A 26,867-nucleotide genomic window follows, 5' to 3' on the forward strand; every position below is an offset into this window, starting at 1 on the left:
AGGAGGCTGGATGAGTGTGACATCTGACAGGGCGGTCAGGATGAACAGTGGCAAGTGTGAGTCTGTGACAGGCTGGCTCTGGCATTGAGAGCCAGTGTCCGTGGATGCTGGTGGCGTGGAGCCAAAACGTCCCTGTCTTTGTCCATCATCGGGGGCGGTCACAAAACGGGAGCCTGGACCTTCCAACCAGCCCCTGTTTCGTGGCCGACGTTCTCAACCTGCGGGTGAAGCTAGCTGCTTCTCCAGCCTGAAGCTCTCCTAACACCCCACGTGAAACGGGCCAGGCGTGGGCAGGCCCTGCCCTCCCCCATCAGACTCGCTCACTGGCCGGGGAAGGGCAAGGGAACGTGGCGTCACAGCCGAGGTCTTGGGAAAAAAAAAAAACCCTTTTTGTTTTTTCAGACTTCCTTGTACCTGGAAGATTTTAACACTGATAAAGTACAGTAGCTGCAAACTCCCCAGTGGAGCCAAAGGTGCATGTTAGTTTCCAAACCCAGGATCAGGAAGGGGAGGGGGAGAACAGCCCCTCCTCGAAAGAGCAGGGACTTCTGAAATCCCATAGCGAGAGGGAGTTTTTGTTTCCTGATTCCCACCCGAGAAGTATGTTTCTTGGGGGCTTCACCCTTAGCAGCATGAACTCTGGACTCTGAGAACAAATGCCCCGAGCTCCTTACGGGTTAGACTTGACGGCTTTAAAGGGGCCTGGACCTCCCTGAGCCATGCAGTGTGTGGGGTCCTCCAGGAGTCAGGGGTCAGCATGGAGATTCTCCGCAACACGGACCCAACGGGGCCAGATCACCCACCGCTGGGAACCAAGACGTGCCTTCCAAGCCTGGTCATCACCGCACACTTGTGTCCAGCAGGACATGTGTCTCCACCCACCACCAGTGGGTGGGTGATGGGGGAACAGACAGAAAGAGAAAAAGGATTCCAAAGCTCAGCTTCCCCTCGTTTTTAAACCCAGCTCCAGGAGAACTTCTGAGGCCATTTTCTTTCCCCAGGGTGTCTGGGCAACTTCCTTCTCCCAGCATATCTGCATTAATTCAGTTCCCCATGCTGGAGCCCCTCAGGAGAATCTTCCCCCAAGAAACGGGCAGGGAGGCCTTCCCAAGGCCCTGGGCAGCCGTGTTCCTCGCTCTGGGGTCAGTAAGGCCACACCAACACCTCAGCCTTCCCTTCCTGCGTGTCTCCTCGCTATCACAACAAAAGGCCATTTTTTTTCTTTTGTGCATTTCATCATTGCATGACCACTGAGGGAGGCCAGGCCAGGACCATGTCCCTGCTGGCACATGACGATGCTACAGCCCAGAGATGCACAGCCTTCTTGGAGGCGCCATCTCCTGTCCTGGCTTATTAGGTGGTATATGTGGGGAACGACCCAACGGTTCACCTCAGTCTCACGGGAGAGCTGGCCAGACGCCATAGTGTTTAGTCCTCCTCAAATCCTTTTCTGGAACGAGGCAGAATAAATAAGTAATAAAAAGAAGATAAAGAAAACATCCCTCCCTGACACCAGGAGCTAATAACACAAATGAAGCACCACCTCCCACGAGGCCATAGATCTTCCAGTTAAAGAGCGCTGGACTTCCCTGGCGGCTCGGCGGTGATGAAGCCGCCTGCCAGTGCAGGAGACGTGCGTTCGATCCCTGATCCGGGAAGAGCCCACGTGCCTCAGAGCAACCCAGCCCGGGCACCTCAACTATCAAGCCTGTGCTCTGGAGCTCAGGAACCACGACTACCTCCCGAGCCCACGCGCCCTAGAGCTGTGCTCCACCAGAGAGCAGCCACCACAATGAGAAGTCGGAGCACCGCAACGAGAAAAACAAGGGCCCGGCACAGCCAATAAACAATTCTAAAAATCCACTGGTTTCAGCTGTAATTCAATACAAATGAATTTAAAAAAAAGAGCACTGTGGACTCTGCACCTGGGCTCCAGCCTCTCTCGGGAACCGAGTTCCACACACACAGTCGCTCCGGTTCCTTGTGTTTTCAAGCTGGGCCGCCTCCCTTCCCCTAACCTCTTTCTTCATCATCTTCATTTCCTTGGGTCTCTCCGGAACACTTCCTGTTCCTTGTTCAGATGGCCACACACTTTCTAGAAAGTTCTACCGCCCCTGAGGAATGCGGGTATCAGAAGACAGTACAAAATTCTCAGGCAGGCCAGGAATGAAATGGCTGATTAAAATATATTTTTTTAAACTCAAGCAGCAGCTGCTGAGAAGCATGTAGCTGCACGTTCTAAAGAACTCAGAGGTTTCCATTTCTTATTAAAAAAAAAAAAAAGACAAAACAAAAAGAGTGAAAGACATTTATAAGACTCTAACTTAGAGAAGTCTAAGGAGGAAGTTTCGTTTGCTGTAGTTTCGTCCTTCAGTCCTGTCCAACTCTTTCACGACCCCATGGACGGTTGCCAGCCAGGCTCTTCTGTCCATGAGATTTCCCAGGCAAAAATACTGGGGTGGATAGCTATTTCCTCCTCCAGGGGTTTCTTCGCGACCCAGGGACCAAACCTGTGTCTCCTGCATTGGCAGGCGGATTCTTTACCACTGAGCCACCAGGAAAGCCGGAGGAGGAAGTTAACCTGTTTGGAATTCATCATCAGGTGGGGAAGATTTCTGTGCACCCACCAAATCGGACTCCAGGGTTCCAGATCATGCCAGGGTAAGCACTTTTCCTTGCCTTTGAACAATCTGGTCCCCTCACTTCCCTCCACGCCAAAGCAAGATTCACAGCAGGGGACGGTCTATCTCAGGATCTGACAGCTTCCAATGTTTTTAAATCTCCCAGTCCTCAAAGGCCCTTCCTAGACAATGCTCTTTCCACTCTCCCCCGTAACTTTTCTTTTTTAAATAAAATGTTCATTTCCATACTTCCACTTCACGGTTATCTGTTGCCTAGAAGTAGCCTTGAGCACTGGGACTGCTCACTTTTGAAAACTGAACAATGTCAGAAAGGCTTTGAAGAGCCACTCAGAACATTCTTCTATTCAAAAAACTCACTAAATATTTTAAAAGGCAGCACAGAGTCACGGACGGCTCATTTTTAAATGTGGCAGAAGTCCCTTGGTGAGAGGGCTGCTTCGGACGCAGGGCTGTCCCTGCTCCTGGAGCTCAGGGCCACTTGCCCAGAGGCGAGTTGGAAGCCCCAGCTGGTGCCAGCTTTGCTGATGGCCCAGACAGGGGCCGTGCCCCAACACACTGCCACCTTGACTGTCACTGAGGTTCCAACCGAGAGGTCAACGCCTAGATTATTTTGAAGTGACTTGGAAGTTGCAAAGTGTTAGTTGCTCAGTCGTGGAGGACTCTTTGCAACCCCGTGGGGTGTAGCCCGCCAGGCTCCTCTGTCCATAGAATTCTCCAGGCAAGAATATTAGAGTGGGTTGCCATTCCCTTCTCCAGGGGATCCTTCCGACCCACGGATTGAACCCACGTCTCCCGCAATGCAGGCAGATTCTTTACCATCGGGGCCACCAGGGAAGCCCTGAAGCAACTTACCCAGCAATGTCAAGCCTGGCCTATAGACCTAGAAAGGTCAGCTGTGCTGGGTCGCGACATCAGGCTTGGCGGCTTAGAACACAAGGCCAGTGTGTTTCCTTGTTTACTTCCTTCCCTTCTCCTTCCTCAGATGTTTTTGGTATCCACTGGCAGAAACCCACACCAGATCTTCTTTGCTGTACTGGCTCTCAAGAGAGGCCCTTGTGTTTTTCTCTAATTCAGAACCCTCCCTGAGATCACTGCGACAAGAACAGCGGCATGAGCTCGCTGCCTTGCCATTCCCGCAGGAAGATGTCAGTCTAGGGGCTTCCCAGGGGGCTCAGTTGTAAAGAATCTGCCTACAATGCAGGACACACGGGTTCAATCCCTGGGTCAGGAGAAGGAAATGGCAACCCACTCCAGTATTCTTGCCTGGGAAATCCCATGGACAGAGGAGCCTGGCAGGCTATAGTCCGTGGGGTCGTAAAAAAAAGAGTCGGACATACTTAACAATTAAACAACAACAATGTCAACCAAGTCACTTTACCTCTCTGAGCTTCATTTCCTCATCAGTAGAATGGGAATAACATGCCAGCTTCCGAAGAGGGCTGGGGGAGCAAATGAGATCCCACACGATCCCTATAAAATTCATACATCCCCACGCATGCACGTGTTATGGTTGGGCTTTGTATGTTTCGTGTTTTATTATTCATCTTGTACCTGGCAGTAGATGTTTCAGGGGGTGCCCTTCTGTGTAACTCTGGCTGTAATAAAACCCTGAAGGAATTTTAATGCAGCCGGCCTAATGCATTAGAGGTTCCAGGGAAATAGAAACTTGCAAACGTTGAGGAAACATCATTTTTTATTGTGACTCTTGGGAACCAACACACAACTGGGCTCCTGCAATGAAATGCTGCTCTCCCTCTGCTAGCAGGGGTGTGTGTGTGTGTTTTAATGAGCACTGAAATAATTGTTCCTCCCTATTATGCTGGTTACTCTAATAATCCCAATAAAGGTATCAGGGATGTTCAATAAAAAGCACACCTTTAATTGAGTTATTATTCAATAAAAAGGCCATAATTGAGAGCAATAGTTTAAAAGGGCTCTCCTAAGGCCAAGTGATACCAAATAGAAGTGTATTGCTGCCTGCGGGGATTTAGTGGTCCAGGGCTGCTCCAGAGCCACAAGCAGACACCGCCGCCCAGCTCAAGCAGGGCCTGCAGTGATGGCCAGCCGGGGCCTTCCTCCACCCAAAGGTGGAGGCAGAAGTGAGAGTCCTGGCGCCTGGATGCTGCAGAGCGAACTGAGTCTGGGCTTCACATGTCCTGCTACGGCTTGCAAAGCACGTGACAGTTGATTTGGCATTTTCACAGCCGTCAAGGCATTTCGCTCACATATGACCTCTGAGGGGGGCCAGGCCAGGTCCACATCCCTGCCGGCACACGAGGATACTGCAACTGAGAGAAGCAAGAGCCGCTGCCCCCCCAAGAGCAAGGGGAGGGCCACGTCCCTGCTGAGGCTTCCCCACCCACCGGCTCTATCCCAGCTGCCCCCCAGCACCCCCTGAGAGATGGACTGTTCTCTGCACACTTGTCGGGGCCTGTTTCACAATGAAAAGGTCCTCCTGCCACACTGTGTGTGTCCTCCCAGTGAAGGACACCGATTACCCTTTGATGAAACCCAGTGGGGTCCACCACGGGCTTGTCCCGGGAGTGGAGACATTTCACAAGAGCGGGTGAGTCCCCGGGACAACAGGCCACTCAGGACCAGAAAGGGTGATGAGATGCTAGGCAGTCAGATCGAAGGGCAGGCTGCTAGATTCAGGGTCCCCCCGACACCCTCTTTCCCTCTCTGGATTTTAGGATGCCCAGCATCCAAAGAGAGGGCTGGATTTGCTGGCCAACCACCTGGTCCTCCAACAGAATCTATGCTTGCTAACAGTGCCGTCTCTTCAGTCCCAAAATGATAATAATTATTATCACTATTATCAGATCCCCTGGAAGAGGGCATGGCAACCCACTCTAGTATTCTTGCCTGGAGGATCCCGTGGACAGAGGAGCCTGGCAGGCTACAGTCCATGGGGTTGCAAAGAGTCAGACACAATTGAAGCGACTAAGGACATTATCTCTAGATATGTAGACCCCTTATTAAAGACTGTCTCCCCTTTCATGATCCCAGAAAGAAAATGTCAATTGGTTTCCTTGGTGGGGGGGGACCTTTGTAAGTTTCACATTCATATCATTTCTAAGCATAGTCATCTATGAAATCTGCAAGCACCCCTGCTTGTTCTGAATCAGTTCAGTTCAAGTTCCTCAGTCCTGTCTGACTCTTGGCGACCCCATGAATCACAGCACGCCAGGCTTCCCTGTCCATCACCAGCCCCCCGAGCTTGCTCAAACTCATGTCCATTGAGCCAAAGATGCCATCCAACCATCTCATTCTCCATCGAAACTTTCTCCTCCTGCCCTCAATCTTTCCTAGCATCCTGGTCTTTTCCAATGAGTCAGTTTTTAGCACCAGGTGCCCAAAGTACTGGAGTTGCAGCTTCAGTATCAGTCCTTCCAACGCATGCTACCAAACAAACCTCAGCCTCTCCAAGAGAGGGGGTGGAACTGGGGGGAATAATGGCAGCAGTAACAATCAACCGTCGCTAAACCCTTCCATGAGCCACACACAGCTAAGGCGGACTGTCTTCACAACAACCCCCAAGGTCAAGGACGGTCATCAGCACCATTTCACAGATGAGGAAACTGAGGACTGGAAGAGAGAGGGTGATCAGCCCAGAGCCACACAGCCAGCTGTGGTCTGGATGAAGCCTGGTCAAAAGAGGAAGGGGTGCAGACCTAGGCCCCTCCCAAGTCAAGGGACCCGGGGCAGGAGACGGGACTGTCGTGTACACCTTGGGATTGCTTACCTTTCCTCCCAGCCACGTGCTAGGAACTGTGGAGACGTGTTGTTTTTGGCGAGAACTGCAAAAACTCAGTGAAACCCTGCCGACAATCTCGTGGAAAAGTAGCGGATGTGCTCTGTTGGGAATTGGTGCTGGTGGTGGTGACGGCAGTAACACTACTAATGTGTGTGTACCAAGTCGCCCAGACGTGTCCGACTCTCTGTGACCCCACAGACAGCAGCCCACCAGGCTCCTCTGTCCATGGGATTCTCCGGGCAAGAATACTGGAGTGGGCTGCCATGCCCTTCTCCAGGGGGATCTTCCCGGTCCAGGGAGGGAACCTGAGTCTCCTGTCTCTCCTGCATTGGCAGGCAGGTTCTCTACCACTAGCACCACCTGGGAAACGCTGTTGCTACTAAGAGGTCTCCCTGGTGCTGAAGTGCAGAGCCAGCCTCAGCCAACACAGCCAAGGCCCCTCTGCCAGCGGCCGTGGCAGACATCAACCAGTCCACCCCCACGCTTGCCCTGCTGGCCTCGGAATCCTCTTGAACCCAGAGGTCTGGACAGCCGCTACTACTGTCCCTGGACCCCAGCTCACACAAGCCCAGTAAGTGGGGAACCAGACAGACAGGGCTGAATGGACAGGTAGCAGGCTGTGTCCTACACCTGCCTTTCATTCACTCACTGAACGAGCAGGAACTGGCCACCCCTGATCCACCAGGTATTCTGCTGGTCTCCAGGGACGCAGCTCTCGAATCCCAGAGGAGATGAGAGCACCTGGTGACCCTCTTGATGGTTTCATGAAAAATATGAGTGCTAGGGTCAAGTTCAAGGTGCTGAGAGAGGGAAGCATGCAAGGGCTTGGCTGACTTGGAGGCTTAGAGCCTGCATCACTCCATGTAGTCTGCTAACTCTATGCCTATGACCATTTACAGGAGCTATAGTGGCAGCTCAGGGAGTGCAAGCAAGTTGTACAAGGCAACCCGACTGGACTTGGGTTATTTATTTAAAATCTATCATCGGAACAGGAGTCCAGGCTCCCTGAGGACCGAGCTGACCCTGTCCGCTGCCAGGATTCTGGCTACATGCAGGGTGACGAACGCACACATGCTTCAGAATCACGCGTGCAACGCACACGTGCTTCAGAGTCACGTGTGCAATGCACACGTGCTTCAGAGTCACGTGTGCAATAATGCACACGTGCTTCAGAGTCAAGCATGCCTGCGTTAGCTGGGTTCTGTCTGCTTGCTCCCCTGCAGTCAGCATCCCTGGAGTCATCACAGGTAGGACAAGGGCATCTGCCCAGGTCTGGGTGGACCTGCCCTCCGGGCAAGGCCCTCTGGGTGAGGCCGCCTGGGGAGCAGGGCTCAGCTCGCCGTTCAACAACACCCCGCCCCCCCAGCTTGCCGGGCAGGGCCCCACCCATCACGCCCACGCCTCCCTGCTTGCTGTGTTCCACCCACCGGAGCACGCTGGGATCCAGGTGATTCCAAAGAATCTAGACAGTCTTCCACCGCCCCGATCCACCTCTGAGCCGCCCCAGCAGAGTGGGTGGGCGGGCGGGCCAGCGACCCTCCTGAGTCACAGCCTTGACGGCCTGCTGCCCAGAGGAAGCGCCAGGCACTCAGCCTTCAGCGTCCAGCTGGACTCACTGCCCCCAGTGCCCTGGCCCCCCCAACCCTCCTGGGTCACAGCTCTGTGAGCCTGCCGTTCCTGCTGCCTGGAACACCCGCCTTTCCTTCTCACCCTGCAAGCATCTTCTGAGACCCAGCCCCAGCACAGCCCCTCTGTATCCCCACAGCCTCGCAGGTTTAGCTGCTCAGTCGTGTCCGACTCTGTGCAACCCTACAGACTGTAGCCTGCCAGGCTCCTCTGTCCATAAAGATTTCCCAAGCAAGAATACTGGGGTGGGTTGACATTTCCTCCTCCAGAAGATCTTCCCCACCCAGGGATCGAACCGGGGTCTCCTGTGTCTCCTACATTGGCAGGCGGAGTCTTTACCACTGAGCCACCTGGGAAACCCCCACAGCCTTGAGGGATTGCCCATCACCGCCTGTCATCATCTGTCTTTGACTTTGGCGGGCTTGACTCACATCCAGCCTGCATGAGACAGTCAGTGGAGCCTTGGGCTCTCCGGAGGGCACTCACAGAGACTGAAAAGTGCGTTCTAGTCTAGGTTCCGCATGAAAAAGAAACTCGGTCTCATCACAGTTACGTGAGGGGCCCCAGGTCAGACAGCTGGGTCGCGGAGCCCAGATTCACACCTGGGTCTGAGCCCCGGGCCTGGGTTGTATCCGACACACACCTGGCTGCCCCTCCGCTGGGCCTGCAGACTCTGCCATAACCGGCCTTGAGGTGAGGCCTGAACCCGTCACAGCAAACCGTTCCGCCGGCTTCCGTGCACCGCGGCGAGCTGGCCGGCGCCGCGAGCTGCAGGCTGTGTGCAGGAAATGCCACGCGGAGCTTGGCTGAGAATAGAGGGGCCTGACGTGTGAGAAACCTCACTCCACTGGTCCACTCACCCTGAGAGCGTCCTGAGCAGGGGTCAGCTCTGCGCTTCAGGTGCCCGGAGTTTCCTCGGCCGGGGGGACTGGGCCTCCAGCCTCCACCACAGCCTCGCGCTGAGGCCCCGCCGTCCCCCGAGACGGCCCGGGTGCACAGAAACACCAGCGGAGCCAGAGCGGCATCTTGGGAAGTTACTACACTCAAGGCAATCTAGTCTTGTCCCAAATGGTCTAGGGAACAGGCCTTTCCCATTCATTCATTCATTCATTCGCTCATCCATCCGATCGCCACGTGCTGGGCGCTAGGACCCACAGCAGGACCTACTTGGAATGATCAGCCACGACCCCTCCCCACCCCCAGGAGACCACGGGTGGGGACTGGGCAGCAGGAGGGGGCTAAGCTGTGACACAAAGGATTCTGAGGCACACCAGGGCCTGCCGAGTGACCTCAGAGCATCCAGGGGGCAGGCAGGCAGGAAACCCCGCGTGGAGGTGAGTCCCAGACAGACAGCGGGAAAGCGGCACCTGCCCAGATCCAGGGTGGGGGGCCCTGCACGCGCACCTGCGGGTGAACCGAATAGAAAGCAGCTCTGGCGGCTGCAGAAGGAGGCGAGGGGGAGCAGGAAGGGAGAGGCGATGAGGAAGGCCAGCTCTGCGGAGACTGCTGCAGGCGTTTTCATCCGAGGCATCCCCCGCCGGCTGCGCAGGTTCCCAGCACAGGGCTGTCCGCCCTCAGCCACACACGCCATCCAAAGCCAGGGCTAAACGGCCAGTGTGCGGAAGGTGACCAGCTTTCAGTATTTTTAGTCTCCTCCTAAAAAGCCAGGAGCCCTTCAGGACAACACCCAAGGTCACAGTCCATCTCTACCCAGAAAGCACACCGATGAAGCAAAAGCCAGGAGGCTCTCCTCAACATGTCTATCCCTTTGTTCCTTCCTCTCTTTCCTTCACACAGGCAGGCAGTGTGTGCTGTGTGCGAGGCCCACGCCGAGCAGAGGGGCGCCCGCACGGAGCCTGCAGTCCAGAGCAAGAGGCTACTGACTCCACAAGCATCCACTAAGGCTCAGACCACTAGGTCACTAAGACAGCATGTGCCGGGACCCAGAGGAGGGGAGAGTGACAGGCTGGGAGGACTTAGAGGAGACCCTGGGGCTGAGCTCAGAAGGAAACATGAGTCCACGTTGCAGAGGAAGGAAAGAAAGGGTGTGCTCCGCAGAGGAAACTGCAGGCCCGAAGGCACGGAGGTGGGACCCTCGATTCACGGAGGGGAGGACCTGGATGTGGAACTGAAGAGCGGACGTGGGATCCGTCTGCGGAGGCTCTGAAAACAGGCAGACTGAGCTGCAGAGAGACCGCATTCCACTGCTACGAATTCCATCACAATGAAACTTCCATTTTTTTTTTTAACAAAGATTTTCAAGCCCACACTAGAGGCCTTACTCAAATCACAAACTGTTCAGTATAACAAAATCTCAGGACAACGAAAGGATGGAGGTGAACCCCCGGGAGAGTGTGATTTCAGACCAGACCTGCCCAAAGTATGAAGCCATAAGTCATAGAGGCATGAAGCTGGGGGGGAGGGAGGGAGAAAACACAGAGAGAGAACTTCAGACGCCATCTATGAGGATCACTAGCCTCGGAAGCGAGGAGGCTTCTAAATCAGCCTCCCCAGCGTAAGTTCTATTATTCCAGCCAGCCGCTTATCTGAGCACCCAGCGCTGTGGGGCCACCTTCAGGAATGGCTCGGTCCAGCCTCCCAGTGGAACAGGGAAGGGTGAAAACTCAACCACAGCTGCAAGCACCATGCGCCCCAGATTTCCCCCCAAACAGTCTCGATTTCAACTGCTCGAGTCTGTGGTCACACCAGGTGTGCATTCAGGCTCAGGAAGCAGCCGGCCGGCCCCGGAACAAAGCGACACTGCTCACTGCGGGGACATCTCGGGGCAGGGTGAGAACCCTGGTGTTTGCTAGTCAGATGGAAGAGCCGGAGGCAGGACACACGGAGTCATTTTGTATGTGGCAACTCACTGATGGCATTCTCAGAAACCTGCGGCCCATTCCTCCAGACCATCTTTGTACAATACCCGCCCCCCACGTTGCATGAGGCATTCACAGGCATTGGGGATAACATGTCTTCCCTGAGACAGACGAATACATCATCAGACTCCCCTGAAATCTGCTTCCTAAGACTTCACTGCAAAGAAGTTACACTTTCCCAGCGGGTGCTGGTGAGCTGACAGATGAATATATTCTTCCCCCCACCCCAATATAAGGTTTTCCGAAAGGATTCTAGAATGCTAGGGACAGGAATTTAGCAGAGAACATGAAGATGAAGCATTGAGCAGATCATCCTTATCACTTAATGGAAAAATACAGAGCGAATTAAGAAATTAAGAGGCAAAACCAATCATGCAGTGAGCTGCTTGCATGCGTGAATGCGGGCATGTACACACGTGTGCACACGCCAAGCACATCTCATGCACATGTCCTGGCTGACACAGGAAGTCTTCCCTCTCTGAAATTCACAACTTCCATCATGCAGCAGGCCTCCATCCTCCGTTTCCTTAAATCCACAAAAATCTCCACTTCACCCCAAGAAGTATTACAGAGGCAGTAAATCTCGTTTTAATGGAGTGTACGTTTAGCTCGGAGGAGATAATTGACGTTATGGAGAGCCTCGACACTGAGCTATGTAGGTTAGCTAACGCAGAGGGGACCCATAGCCACACACCACAAACAAGCAGTAATATATGTATATTGTTCTGAGTGGCGTTACAGCAAAAGTGCTCGGGTCCACGGGGATTGATAAAACACAAGAAAACAGCAGACGCGCACTTGTAAATTTGCCTCATTTGTCTCTGAAGTTAAAGGTTATTCCCTTGTTCTGAATCTGTAATAAAAACACGCTAGCCCAAGGTTTGTGGAGAATGTTTGAATATTTAAATTGTGTATAATGATGGGCAATTACAGGGTAAAAACTGGACTTTATGAATGGGGCAGCGCTATCTGGATCACCAAGTGTTCTCCCAACCAACGACTCATTTATATTTAATGCATAAGCACTTCCAACCTCCCCCCTCCCCCCTCCCCCCTCCCCCACGCCCACCCCGCCAAAGAGCTGGAGGGACTGTTCACAGACCTCACCCCCACTAACCGGTAACCAACCAAGCCGGGCTTTGCCTGGGTGAGCAGATGCCTTTCTTGTTCTTTTCTTTTTTTAGTTCTGTTTTCTTAAGTATGCTTAGTACATCCCCGGCAACCAAGAGCTGAGACCGAGGTCATGACCCCCCAGGACAACTTCCGATGCATCAGTGCCTCTGGGTTGCCGGGAGCCGAGGCCAGGAAGAGGTGGGGGGGTCTCCACCCCCACGTGGGCACCTGCTCCCCAGCGCCCTCCCTGCAGGAGAGCAGGGGGCCCTGCTGGGAGCCCCAGCTGTTCTGCCCTAAGGGATGGCACCTTGGCTTCTGGGCTGGAACCGAGGTCCCCGGCTGGCCCCAACCAGGTTAACTAACTGCAGCGTTAGAGGAACTCCAGCCAGCTTGTCACCGAGCACAAAAGTCATCAGCAAGTGAATGTTCTTTTCTGCACCACAATTAAGACGAATCAATACGTCGTGCCACAAATGGTATTTTACTCTCAATAAGAACTCGAGCCGAGTTTATTCAGAATATTTTAGCGCTTCCCCGGGGGACTTTGGGCCGACGCAGATGGCAAATAAAGTACTCAGCCTAAGGCTACAGCACATTATGGTAATTCTAATGTCAGATGTACTTTAATATACAGCTCTATTTAATCACCCCATTATTTCACATTTCCATATGAAAAACCTGCGGCACTTCTGCGACGCCTCGCCTCTGCCACAGTGCCAGCTCCCTCCAACCCGCGGGCAGCGGGGAGATGGTCATCCTCGCCAGGCGCGGCTCCCAGCGCCCAGGTTTCCGGATGCCCTCCGCAGAGCAGAACTGCCCGGCGTGGTCGGGAAGTCAGAGGGTTCAGAGAGGTGCCAGACACCTCCGGAGGTGAGGGGAAAGAGGAGGCCAGCACCCCCACACCTGCTACACACAGGTCCATGCAAAAATGCAGGTGTACACACACACACACACACACACACACACTCAGGTGGGGGAGAGAATTATACCAGGCTCACCCCTCGGCCACTCTCCAAACACCAGCATCAAGGCTGGATGGCCCAGTGGCTAAACCCAACCAAGGATCTAGCAAGGAGGCTGGCAAGACGTGCTTCCTGCCCCGTGGCTGGCACAGCACCCCCCACCCCCCAGCCCCACGAGGGCAGAGGGAGACAGCGGCAAGGCCAAGGGCGAGAGGAAGTACGCAGGGGCGAGTGGAGGCTGTCTGGTGACAAAGGAGGTGGGGAGAGCGAGCGCGAGGCAGGCAAGTGGGGCGAGGAGGCTGCCGCCCAAACCGCCCGTGCGCCTGCAGGCACGAGGCCCCCAGGAAGGTCCTGCGGGCTTTGCACCGGACAGTCTGAAGCAGAGGAGCCCGGGCCCCGGGGGGGGTGGAGCCCCGTGGATTCCAAGTGGCTCGGCACCTCAAGGGCTGGCTCGGGCGGCCAGCTGGCGGGGAGAAGCCGGCGGAAGCCTGGGCTTTGGCTGAGCCCAGGAAATCGCTCACACGCTGTCACACGCAGATTTGGCCACACGGCGCTGCAGAGAGGCCCAGCACGAAACCCGCTGCCGGCCCAACGCGAGATTTCTCAAAGATGGGCTGCTGATGGGCGAAAGGAAACCCAGCACCTGGCACCTGGCCCTACTGGGTGCCCCTACGAACGGGTGAACATTTAAAGGCATGGCACAGGGTTCCTGGAGACGGTTAGAGCAGATGTGTCCACACGAGACTCCAGCCTGCGAGCAGGCGAGGCTCCACTGCTGACACGTGCATGGGGGTGGGGGGGGGGCTGCTTCTCAGGGAAGCAGGGAGACGAGCAGAGAGGAAGGAGTGGGGGGCAGAGGAAAGGAGAGGCAATATAACTGGGACGGTCCTAGCATGTAATGCCAGAAACGCTAGCAAAGTCCTTAGAACTGTCCATTTACCAATAAGGCGATCAGATACCTAATTCTAGCAGATTTGCCCCGTAAGCGCAGTCAGTGAAAATTTTCCTCGAGAAAAACTGCTCGATGATTTGAACGTGCAGATTCCAGCTATTCCAAATCCTGCAGGTACCGCTGTGACCACAGCTCACCACCCGCCGTCCACCACCCCTCAGAGTGGGATCATTCCGTGACTTCTTTATAGAACACGCTTCAGGGGGGAAATTCAACAGTGGGAACTCACTCTCGAAATCCAAGGCCTTTGATTCCACCCTATTATTATTGGTGATTCGTGAACCTAAAAATAGATACTAATATTCCCCAGTTCTCTTCCTGGCTGCAGCAACTGCCAGTTTGGGGGGGAAAAAAAAGAGCTAGAACAGTGGTTCTGAGGACTATTCTGCCCCTCTCTGGGATTTTGGCAATGTCTGGAGATATTTTCGACTGCCGTGATTAGGAGGCTGGGGTGCTACCAACATCTAATGGGCAGAGGCAAGGATGCTGCTAAACATCCTATGGCAAAGAGTGGTCCAGCCCCAAAGGCCAGCAGTGCTGGGGTGGCCAGTCCTGGGCTAGATGCTCCAGGAGGGAGCTTCCCAGGAGCACTGCAGCTGCATCTAGCAACGCTGACTGCAAGAGGAAGGTGGGAATCAGGGTGGAGCAGAGTGAGAAGGGGAGGAGAGAACTCTGAGACCAGATCGGAGAGAGAGGAGGGGCCCCCATCACTGGCTTTTGGCAGTAAGCAGGCTTGTGGAATCCCAGTCAATTTCATCATTACAGAAATCATGTGAATTCCAGAACTGCCTGGAGATGCAAATATCCGGGGCTCCTAGGGAGCTCTGTGCCTCGAAAAGGGGAAATGCCACCCTGGACAGGCAGACGGAGAGCAAGCAGCCAATGTGTTAGCAACCTCTCCCCTTGGCCCACCACTGAAAAAGAAAAAAAAATCCATTCGTGTAACAGACACCTCCCCTCCAAAACAGGGCCTGGCCACCAATGCCAGGACGTCAGAGGTTGCCCTAGATTCAGCTGCTCAGAAGTGAGCCTTGCAACAGCGGCTGCAGGAGATGAAAACCCAAATATACTTCCTGAAGTCAAAGAGATAAAAATACAATTTCTGCTGCGTATACCACTCTTTAACGCCAGCAGCAATCCTGACACGTGGGGAGTGTGGAGGGGGAGCGGGGAGGATGACCACGCAAGCTTAAGTCCATTTAAACACACACACACACACATACACACACACACACGTACGATCTGGAGAGATTAAATAAGAAGTACAATTAAGGACCACTCAGAATCCCAAGGCCTTGGAGGACGTGCTGCCTCCGGAATATTTTTAGAACAATCACTAGAGTGATTCTTCTTAGTTGTAGAAACACTCCAAATCAGAAAGTCAATTTTTCCTCTATTTGCAGAAGTGAGCTGGCTCCACTGGACAGAATGTGTGTGTTTTGCTTGGCGGCTGTTCACAACGCCGCCTTGGCAGCGTTTCCTTGGAGCGCGCACGGTGAACCTGGCGCTCACACAGTAGCACTTTCATCTGAAGCGCCCGGGCCACGCTTCCCTAATAACAGCCTGGGAACTGCAAAACCCCTGCAAGCCCAGCCCTTTCCACGGGAACAGAGCAAGGCTTTCGGGGCCCCTCTCTCCACAACAGGGGCTGTAAACTGGGGCTGGTGCTCTCAACAAATCTACTAAAAGGCGGAAAAGAAAACAATGCCGGCGCGTTCTGGCTACCTTTCACCTCACCCCCTGCCACACACACACACACACCCCCACCCAACCCCAGTGTTTCTCCTTCCCTCCCGCTGCCCACACACACGGGTACCAGATTATCTCTGGATCTGCTGAAGTTTGGATGGGAAGGGACACGGCCACTGCAGAACCACAGTGGGGCTGGGTCCTGGGGCCTGACAGATCTGGTTCTCCTGCTCGGTGGCCTTGGCTGAACCTGAAAGCGTGAACTCAATGCTGAGCTCTGGTTTCCTTCTCCATCAGTGGGGTTAATACTTGTCTTGAGGATCTAGAGCAGGCGTGTCAAGAATCTTCGCATCGGGTCAGTGCCCAAGAGAGGAAGCTCTTCAAGAGTAATGATGTGAATGAGGGAGTCAGGGAATGAATGAATGGACGAACGAGTGAATTTATGAGGGAAAGAATGAATGGGTGAATAAGTGAATGAATGAATGAGTAACTGAATGAATGAGTGAATGAGCAAATGAGCAAACAAATGAATGAGTGGGTGAATTAATATGAATAGGTGAGTGAGTGAACTGAATGGGTAAGAGAATGAGTGAATGAATAATCCAGTGAATAAATAAATGACTGGGTGAGTGAGTGAATTGAGTGGGTAGTGAATAAATGAGTGAGTGAATGAATGACAGCAGGATGGGGCCAGGAGGAGGAGCAGGAGGAGAGGGAGCACTCACGAGCCCACCCTGCTCCATCATTGATCAGGAGCCAGGGTCCCGCCCTCCCCACCAGGGGAGCTATCACTCAAAAAAGGGACTTCCAGGTACCATTTCCGCCCTGCCCTGGCTTCAAGAAATGTAGTTATTTTGGCCTCTTAAAACTGGCTCATCACCACTGTCTCTGCTTCACACATTCCTCTTTCTTTCTCTCTGTGTTGTTTACAAAGGTTTCATTATGTTTTCAACTAATCAGAAAGGCCCCGCTAATACACAATTAACATGTGATTATAAAAAAAAAATTAAAATAGCTTCCAGAAGAAGGAAATGTAATTAAGTATAGAATGCTTTTCAATAAGTGCTTGCTTTAACCCATTGTCAGAACACAGTCTACATTCGTCCACAATGCCTGGAACAGATGCCAAGGGCAGAATGTTAAAAGCAAGTTTAAAAAAAAAAAAAAGGTCATTATTTTCTGGGGGAATAATAACCATCAACTTGGCACAAAATGCTAGAAAACTCAGATTCCGGCTGCAGAGGGCTGACCTCCCCCACCCCAAATCTTCTCACCACCCTTTTCTGCAAAAACGCTTCCCTTCTAAAATATAAGATAAATGATTAAACCCAAATCTAACATAAGTGAAATGAAATGAAGAAACAATAGCCAAACACACACATTTACCACCTCCACCATTAACAGAAGTTCTGATCCAGACCCTGAAGAGAGCTTGACATCACCATTTTTTAATCACGTCTGGGATCATTTTATTTCAATTATTTCGGCCAAGTTTCAGAAGAATCTGTCTTAAAAAAAAAAAAAACCCAAATCTAAAATGGATTTTTAACCTCACATTCAAGAAGCAATCTGACAAATCGAAGAATTTCGTCTTCTCCTCCTTTTCCTGCAGCCACCCCAAATAAATTCTTTATGTCAATTTATGGGCCCCTATTGGAAAACACCCTGATGCTGGGAAAGATTGAAGGCAGAAGGAAAAGGGGACCACAGAGGGTGAGATGATTGGATGGCATCACCGACTTGATGGACATGAGTTTGAGCAAGCTCCAGGAGTTGGTGATGGACAGGGAGGCCTGGCGTGCTGCAGTCCATGGGGTCGCAAAGAGTCGGACACGACTGAGCAACCGAACTGACTGACTGATGGGCTCCTATGTTGATGGTTTCTGCCAACCAAAATGGTGCCCCAGCAAACTGGAAGTTCAAGGAGTTCCCATTTCCTTGAGCAGTCTGAGAAATGTGCATGTCCCTACACATGAAACACCTGGTTCTCACCATAATTCTCCCAAAATGGTGGAGAAGAAGCAACATCGGACAGCTCACGGCTGGTGGCAGGGCCATCGCACCAGTTGCCTGCCCTTCCTCCTTCGAGCCTGAGCACAGAGCAAACGCTCCCAGCCCCAGACTCTCCCCAGCTGCAGGGCGGGCAGGCAGCGAACAGCCCACACTCAACCTGGCCGGCCAAGGGGCTGGGGCTTCTGGACACGCATCCCACCACGGAGGTAGCCGTCTGCCCTCTGGGCACCATCCAGGGCCACCCCCTGTATCCTGAGCCAAGCACGAGGCACCAGGGCTTCTGCTACTGACAAGGCAGCGGTTAGCTGGGTGACCCTGGGCGAGGTGCTCAACTCCTCTGGATCCAGCATCCGGAGTGACATTCCCTGTCTGTGAAATGACCCCAAGAGGAAGCAAATTTCTCTTACAAGAAGGAAAGAGAGTGTCAAAGGGTTTAGGTGTTTGACTCAAGGTCCTGTAGAAAGTGAGGAAGAGACCCAGGCCTGGACGATAGGGCCCAAGAGCCTATCTTCTTAACCACGGGGCCAACTGCAGCCCCCTGGAGCCGACAGGACCCTCGGGGGCACGGGCCACCCACGGGCACCGCGTCAGCAGAGCCTCAGGTCATCCCACAAGGTTTGTGCTCTCACTATGACCCATGGGTGAGGAGCTCGCCCCTGAGGGTTTACCTGTGTCTGCCCAGGGGGCACCCGAAGTGTCCAAGTAAGGCAGGCGTCCGCAAGGTCACTCAGCCCTCCCCATGGTACCAGGTGGGGAAACTGAGGCTGTCCAGTGGAAGAAAGACTTCCCGGGTCACACGTGTGTTCAGCGAGTCAAGCCCTGGTTCCTAACCCGGCCTTCCAGATCCCTCGGCAAACCCACCCCAGGCACCAGCAGGCTGGTCCACTCTGACCCAGGGCTCCTTCCGAAGAAAAGGAGGTGAGGTCACCAAAGGCTCCCCACGCCTTTTCCGTGGGGCTCCCCTCAGCATTTCACAGGTGAGACAAGAGAGGAGAAGGCACACAGCAAGCCCACAGCCTACACTTCCCAGCCCAGCACCCTGTCACCACCCCACCCCACACACACTGAGACTCTTCCCTGGGACCCCCGAGACTATGATCTGCATTTATCTTCATGCTTCTTCACTAACTCCAATAGGGTCATTGCCTTGGGCTCAGATGGAGACTTCCAAGGCTCAGAGAGGTAAAGCAACCTGCCTGAGGTCACACAGCTGGAACCCATCCAGGGGCCAACAGCCCAGATGACGCTTAAAACCAAATGTGAATCTGTTTCTCAGTAACAGCACCCCCAACTCTCCCCTAAAGGACAATAGGTCTCTCCAGAGTGGGAGCCTCGATCCATCCATTTCTGAATCCCTTCATCACTCAGCACCGTCTGACACATAGTAGGTGCTCTTCCAACACCGGCTGGACCAAATCCTGCCCGCCATCCAGAAAAGCTGTTAAAATTCTGCAGCCGGCGCCTGCCCCGCACGTCTGCACGGCGCAGCAAGAACTGACAATTCTTCCTAGATAAATATCTGGAAAGAAGTCGGGAAACAATTAAAACTAGAAGCTAATAAATGATGGAGAAGCCCAGGAGCCAAGTCCTGGCCCACGTCCCAGTCTTCATTCATGCATCAAAAATACCCCAGCAGTCTGAGGCTTCGAGAGGGCAGCTGGGCAGTGGGGCTGTCCGGCGTAATATAGATGGGAATTAGATATGATCGAACGTACTCATAGCAGTCCCAACGGCAGACACTATCTCCCGACTCCCCCTCCTGTGTCTCCCCAGCCAAGCCCCCTCCTCGGGAACTCGTGACAGATGATCTTGTAACCAGGCAACCAGGAGGAGGAAAGGGTCCCGAGTTCCTCCACTGGGACGCGGACGGCTGCGTTCCGCTGAGGGCGCTCCTGGGATGCAGGGCCGCGACACCCTCTTGTGAACTTTAAAAAATGGGGGGCAGAGGGGTGCACGAGCTAACTTAAGCGTTCTGACTTCCTCCTTCGCCCCCTGAGCCAGGCCAGCTTTGCAGGGAGACAGGTTTCCGTGTCCCCCATCCAATGACACGCAGAGCTGCTGACGGACCGTCCCAGAAGGTCCCAGGCCACAGTCTTTCCAGAAGAGACTCTTACTCTGCAAGCCCGTCCTCCTTGAGTGTTTGCCACCTGCAGCTGTCTTGACAAATGCTCCCGAGGATTCCAGGGAGCCGCAGAGGTTCAAGCCGGTCAGCTGCACTCTGGGCAAATATGTCACTACAGAGAGAACGCTCTGTATTCACGGGAGTGCGCATGCATGTGTGCCTCGTCACTCAGTCCTGTCCAACTCTTTGCGAACCCATGGACTGTAGCCCACCAGGCTCCTCTGTCCATGGGATTCTCCAGGCAAGAACACTGGAGTGGGCTGCCATTCCCTTCACCAGGATTTGTGGGAGCAGGAGATGGAAAAAGGCTCTCGGGGTTCTAGACCGATGAGACAGAAGCTCTGTGAGCAGGGCGCATGTGTGCCTATCTGCTCTGACAAGTCAAAGTGCTTTCGAGGCTGTGTTAGACACCTTGAGAGTGCTTTCGCTGGGCATAAACCGGCTATCTTCACATCCAAGGTGATGTTGGTCCTCACATCACCTTGAGTTAGGTGGGTATCGTGGTTATCACACTGATGGTGTTAACAGCGAGGATCTGGGCTGGAGAGGGGAGAAGGAACATGTACCACAAGCTAGGAACTTGCTAGAAACCTGGTTGGAGGGATTTGCATACATAACCTCGTGACCCTTATTCTCAGCCTGGGACGATGCTGAGACCCAAGATCCACAACCAGGAGGCAACTGCGTGGCTTCCTGTCTTCCTCACCGGTGCCCTTCCCACGGTTCAGGACAGAGCTTTTGGCCACCAGTCATCTTGTTTCAGGGCACTGTTTTAGGGCAGGGTTACTGGTGGTGGCACCGAGCAGATGAGTGAGAAGAGGACCACAGGCAGACGGGCACGTGTACAGAAAACCCAGCGCCCATCAGCTCCGCCCCGGGGTCTGAAGAACCCTCAGCCCCTTCCTGCCAGCTAGTTGAAGTCTGTATGCAAAGCAGGGTCCAGATGCTTGGAATTCAGGGCAGAGCTGTCATTTTCTTTCTTTCTCTCCAATAACCATAGTGCACTTAATAAAGAAAAGGAGTGAAGTCAGAAAATTGAAAATTGGAAAGAGAATAATTTTTTTCCGGGAGGCAAGCCTGCAGGAGGTTCCTGTGGGTATCAGAGGGTAAGGGGCACTCAGGGAGGAAATGAAGACCCTGTCTGGGGGGTGGATAGGATCCAAGTATCTAATAAGGCTCTTCCGACGATGCTAAGATACACACACAGCCCCACACGCTCCCTCTTCTGAACTGCATGAATAGACGCGATTCTTTCTAACAACTCTATCGAAATGGAAATGACCAAGGCCAAAGACTGGGCAGACACTGGAGCAGAGGACAAGCAGAGACTTGGGTCCATCAACTCAACAAATGTCCTCGCCATATGCGCCCCCCCACCTCTGGACCAGGCAGCCCCAGAGGAGGAGGCCCTCTGACTCCCCATTTGGGGCCACAAGAAGGGAATGGAAATCATGTCAATAAAAAGAAGATACCTCCCAAAACGCACAGGCCTCCAAGCCTTCCGTGTTGGTGAGCCATCCATCACCACGGGGCTGACGCTAGTGTTTTCAGCTCATATCCCCCTGTTGCATCTAAGGGCTGGATGGTTTTCTGGGAAGCGGGAGGAGCTAATGAAACCACAAGCTTGGCAGACCCCGAGGCAGGGTGCCCCGGCTAAAAACTTCTCTTTCCAATCAGCCAATGCCCGCACAACTTTAAGTCACTGTCACTGCATCTTCTGATTTTTAAAGGGACACTTTCTTCTTGTATTAACAGAAAACTTTACAAATACAGACCAGATACAGAAGAAAAATAGAAACCATCAAAGTAAACTGCCGTTAACAACTTGGCTATCACTACAGGTCGTTTTCAGCAGACTCAGACACACAGACATCTACCGATTGAGCTCTGACTGTGTACACTTCTGGTCTGTGCTTTTCTCTCTTGATATCACGTTGGACGCATTTCCCCCACATCGCTGGAAACACTGTACTACCGTCATTTATCACTGCTCCGTGATGTCCTGGTGTACGGCTGGGATGCCGCTCATGGAGTTATCCTCCTCCTGTTGGAATCCAAACTTGCTTCCAAAACTGTCCACCAGGCCGGGTGGCGCAAGTAGTAAAGAATCCGCCTGCCAAAGCAGGAGACACAAGGGACGCGAGTTCAATCCCTGGGTTGGGAAGATCCCCTGGAGAGGGAACCGGAAACGCACTCCAGTCTTTCTTGTCTGGAAAATTCCATGGACAGAGGAACCTGGAGGGCTACAGTCCACAGGGTCTCAGAGTTGGACACGACTGAGCACACACACACACACACAGACACACACACACACACACACACACACACACACACACAAGGGCCCCGCTGGGGCACGTCCACGTTATCAGGCACATCCCCGGCTAGTCTTCAGGATGATGGCCCCGAAGTAATAACAGAATCCCTGGTTCCAGGGCCTTAAGGGATCTCATTTCTTATTCCCAGTTATGCCTCCGACCCTCCAAATACGGCCCTGCTTGACAACTCACCCTTAAAGGCACAGGAATACCTGCATGTTCTCAAGGCAAGAAAGCTTTCCATTTTTTAGTGTCTTTTTGCTTTATGGCTGCGAGGCATGTGCGATCTTCGTTCCCTGATCAGGGACTGAACCAGCAACCCCTGCACTGGAAGGCGAACTCTTAACCACTGGGCCACCAGGAAATCCCTGAAAGCTTTCCACTTGATGGAAAATTTGGGGGGAAAACTTCCCCAGCGGGGCTGGCAGGCACACACGCACGCATGCTCCTGGCCAGTCTGACAACACCTATGGTGCGGCTGGACGGCATCACCGATTCAATGGACATGAGTTTCAGCAAACTCCAGGAGATGGTGAGGGACAGGGAAGTCTGGCGTGCTGCAGTCCGCGGGGTTGCAAAGACTCAGAGGACACGACTTGGTGACTGAATAACACCACCACCAGCATCATGCAGGACAGCTGTATTCCCCAGGGCACCCCGGAAGCACACCTAGCCCGATGACCCACCAGCGTGCCTCTCTGGACACCCTGGACGCCACCTCCGTCCCCACAGAATGACACCATTGTCCACAAACAATCACTTTTCGAAAAACAAACAGAAAGAGCATGTCGGCCTGATACTTTTGCGAGATAACTCGTCCGCTTCCTGAAAATGCGAGATAATGAATAAAAATGTTCATTACGGAATTATTCACTTTCCTCCCCGATTCACGTCTTGGTAATTACCGTGACCAGCCTAATAAAAACTGCTACAAACCGAAGGTCAACTGGCAGTTAGAAGTGTTCATTTTCATTTCAATGTATTCATCTCTGGCTCCTAATGGCCTCATTTTCTCCCATGCTCCTTAATAAATACCACTGAATTACAGGTTAAATAGCTAAATTAAATTATTGCAATTACAGCGTGCAGAGCCCTGAATCTGGGTTTACCTTTCCCAGTTCAATTAAAGGCGAAGTTTCAACAGCCATGGAATTCTGATTGCTGTCAATATTCTCAATTGCTGAGAATCCGCGCGGATGCCCAGATATTTGGTGAGAGGGGCTTTTTTCCCCCCCTGTTGTTTCCAAGGGGGCTGATGGGAGCGCTGTAGACTGAAACAAAATCACACCATCAAAAGTGGTTTTTGGAAAGAGACCACAAGGCATAATTGATTCTTTTCGACTGAAAAGGGAAAAACCTAAGCAGGGTTCTGGCTAAATGTTCTGTGTGTGCGCGAGCTTGTGTGTATGTGTGTGTACACAAAAGAAAACCCCATCTTCTACAGGGGAAAAGTACATTTCAATAAATCCCGACCCTCCTCCCCATCCACTGGCCCACAGTGATTTTACGGGTCCACATTAAAGAGCCTCCTCATTATTTAAATATATTCGAACGCTTGTTGCTATTGTCTTGCCACAGGATTAATTATCCAACATCCCTTATAAGACAGAGTGTCTTAATAATACGGAGTGCCTGGGAAGGGAAAAAAAAAAAAGCCCTCACCAGTTCCGTTTCCCCAAATCCCAAGACATGAGTGTCTATTTCTTGTGAAACAGCTCCCCCTTACTTCTCCATCCCTCTGCTTCGGAAGGCACGACATTCCACCACGGACAGGGACTCTCGTCTCAGTGGGCTTGCTTTTGTTTTTTTGCTTTTTTTTTTTTTTAACAATCTTATTAATACACAGCATGGGTGAGCTCGGAGGCCCGCTAGGCCCACCCATGAGTGTTTAGAAACCCGCGGCACTTCGGGGGTCCGTGTCACAGAGAAGAAAGCCCACCCACTTCCCTGGTCCCGCCCCCACCAAGCCCAGGGATGATCAGACCTGAGGGAGGACCAATCCCACCTGGGTGGGCAGGTGGGCAGGGGTGGGGGGCATGGGGGGACCGGCTGAAATCCCATTTGGAGCTTTCCTGTCCCTGTTCCGAAAGCCCACAGCTGAGCAGGTGCCAAGCACTGCCCGGGCCAGGGGCGTGGGTGGCGACTGAGACCCCGCCCACATCAGCTACCGGGGCCAGGGGTCTGCTCCTCGCACTTGGCCCGAGAACCCACATCTGGAAGCCCTCCCACCACGACAGGCGTCCTCCGGAGGCCTGGGCACTTTGTTCCCCCAAAGACGGAAGAAGCTCTGCCCAGGGCCCCAGGAAGACACCTTGCCCATGAGCTGGCGTCGGGGCAGGGCGGGGGCATCTGTGTTCACACCACGAGGCCCGCCCCGCCACCCAGGATCGTGGCCAGGACTCTGGTCTCCCCTGCAAATGCCTGGGCCTCAGCCCACCGGGGCCACATGCCCCAGGGGACACGGCAGGAGGCTGGCATGACCGCTTCCAGGTCAACCCAGAAAAGAGTCAGAAGCAGGGAGTCCAGACAGGGAGCTCCCCGAGGACGGGACCTGCATGCAGGTCACCTCTGGGGCCTTCCCCCAGGCCTGGCACAGAGAGGCCCTCGGTCAATATTTGCTGACCCATACTGAATGGGAAGCCGCCTCCCAGCTGTCCACGGGCTGGCCAGAGGGAGCCGGGCCTCCCTGCCCACAGCCAGCTGCCTCGGGCAGGCTCTCCACCCACACCACGCTTTGCTGACATAGGAAAGTGGGCACAGCCAGGCCCGGCGTGGTGAGGAGAGGCCTGGGCACTGAGACAGATCAGAGAATGGACACGCATCGTCCCAACTTTCCAGGCCCCCAGCACTTTCCTAAGGATGGGATTAACACCACAGAGCATCCAGTTTCCCGGGAGAGGTGGCCAGCGGCCCAGGCAAATATTTCTACAGAGGAAAATGTAACTTCAGCCAGGGTTTCTAACCCTGGAAGCCAAACCAAGACTCATTTTAAAGAATGCCTAAAAAACAAATTGACCATTCACTGCTTAAAGCAGATCAGTAGTTGAAAAGTTGTCACCTATAATTAACACGTGAAATACTGGGGCTTTGCGGGGGCAGAGGAGGACAATGGAGACACGGCAGTCCTCCCGTGTACTAGGCCGGAGCCCACCTTGATCCTCATTCGAGCCTTGCAACAATCTGAGGACGCATCACCATCATCACCATTATCCTCCAGTTTTCCTAAGACAACCTAAGATTCAGAGAGGGGCAGGGACTTATCCAAGGTCACACAGCTGGGAGTCCTCTGTCTCCCAGGGGAGAGACGCCCCCTGGAGAAACAGCAGGCCCCTCCCCAAGCCTGGCACCTGGGTACCTCTTGATGTGCTGCCAGCAGCCTGCTCCGCCCCCTCTGCACCTTGGCCGAGGCCCCGGAGTCAAGCCGGCTGCTCGCAGTCGGAGAGCCTTCTCCCTCACACCCGATGAGCCATCACTCATTCCATCTGCCTCCAGGGACCTCCCATCCTCCGTGCAGGCTGGGGAGGGACGCGTGGTCGCCTTCATGTCCCGGGTCAGACGCCCTTGCAGAGCTCTCGGCCTCCCTTGATGGCCCCTGGACCCATCACAGTTTCTTGGTCCTGTACCTGCTGTCTCCAGGGACCACATCCCTTGTCTCTGCATCCCACTGGCCAGAACACAGGAGCCTGAGTAAGATCCTTCGCCTCCCTGGGCCTGGGTCTCTGGCTGTGGAGGGAGCCAGGCAGACAACTCCCCACCCTCCACCGGGAACCCAGGGCCCCACAGCCAGAGTGCTCTGGGGCAGGGGCGGCCACTGCAAAGCTATGTCCAGGGAGAATCACGAGGGCACCCCTGGTCCCTGTCCTCGACCGTCCAATACCACTGGGCCACTTGGACAGACGGATGACAGCTACCTTCCCCAAGCCTCCAGCACGCCCAGGCACCAGGCTGGGCCCTTCCACCCATCATCTCAATTAACTCCCCACTTCCCAGAGGAGGAAACTGAAGCTGAGAGATGGGGAAAAGGTTCCCAGCCACCAAGGGGGAGGCAGCGGCTGCCCCACTGCCCAGCAGCCCCGCTCTCATCCCTGAGGCCTCAGCAGACAGAACAGGCCTCGACAGCCACGTAAGCAAGGACCCACCAGAGGGTCCACTCCCGCACATCCCACCATCATGGGTGTAGTCAGTTACTTAGACAGTTCAGTTGCTCAGTATGTCCGACTCTTTGTGACCCCATGGACTGCAGCATGCCAGGCCTCCCTGTCCATCACCAACTCCCAGAGTTCACTCAAACTCATGTCCATCGAGTCGGTGATGCCATCCAACCATCTCATCCTCTGTCGTCCCCTTCTCCTCCTGCCTTCAATCTTTCCCAACATCATGGGTGTAAACAGTATGTGAACGGTGCAGATATCCCCAGGCTCTGAGCTGGGTGGGGCATGCAATTATAATGGGACACCCCCCCAACACACAGGCAGCTGCAGGCATCATTGCAGCACAGCAGGAGGGAAGCACCTCTGCCCCTGGGGACCTGATAAATCCTTCTGCAGCACCCCCACCCCAGCGCCTCTCACCCCCATCTTTGGGCCAGTGCACATGGCCAAAAGGTCCCGGGTACCACGCGGCCACCCAGTCTTCCCAAGGCCCTGCAGATGGAAAGGCTTCTTCCCCCTGGTTGAGGCCACCGCCCCTGCCCCAGACCTCCAGGCCCTGCCCAGTCCTCAGAACGTGGGCCCTCTGGGACCCCACTCAGTCCGAGCTAACCTTGGAATGGAAAAGGCTGCATCGGGCAAGGCGGTG

At 53.8% G+C, this 26,867-nt stretch overlaps 1 protein-coding gene across 3 annotated transcripts in view; it reads right to left on the bottom strand.

Annotated features, from left to right (window-relative positions):
- Positions 1-26,867, bottom strand: part of BCL11B (BCL11 transcription factor B) — a 96,775-nt gene that overhangs the window by 3,440 nt on the left and 66,468 nt on the right. The window lies entirely within an intron of this gene.

The sequence above is a fragment of the Muntiacus reevesi genome, chromosome 15 (assembly GCF_963930625.1).
Source record: "Muntiacus reevesi chromosome 15, mMunRee1.1, whole genome shotgun sequence".
Classification (NCBI taxonomy): Eukaryota; Metazoa; Chordata; class Mammalia; order Artiodactyla; family Cervidae; genus Muntiacus; species Muntiacus reevesi.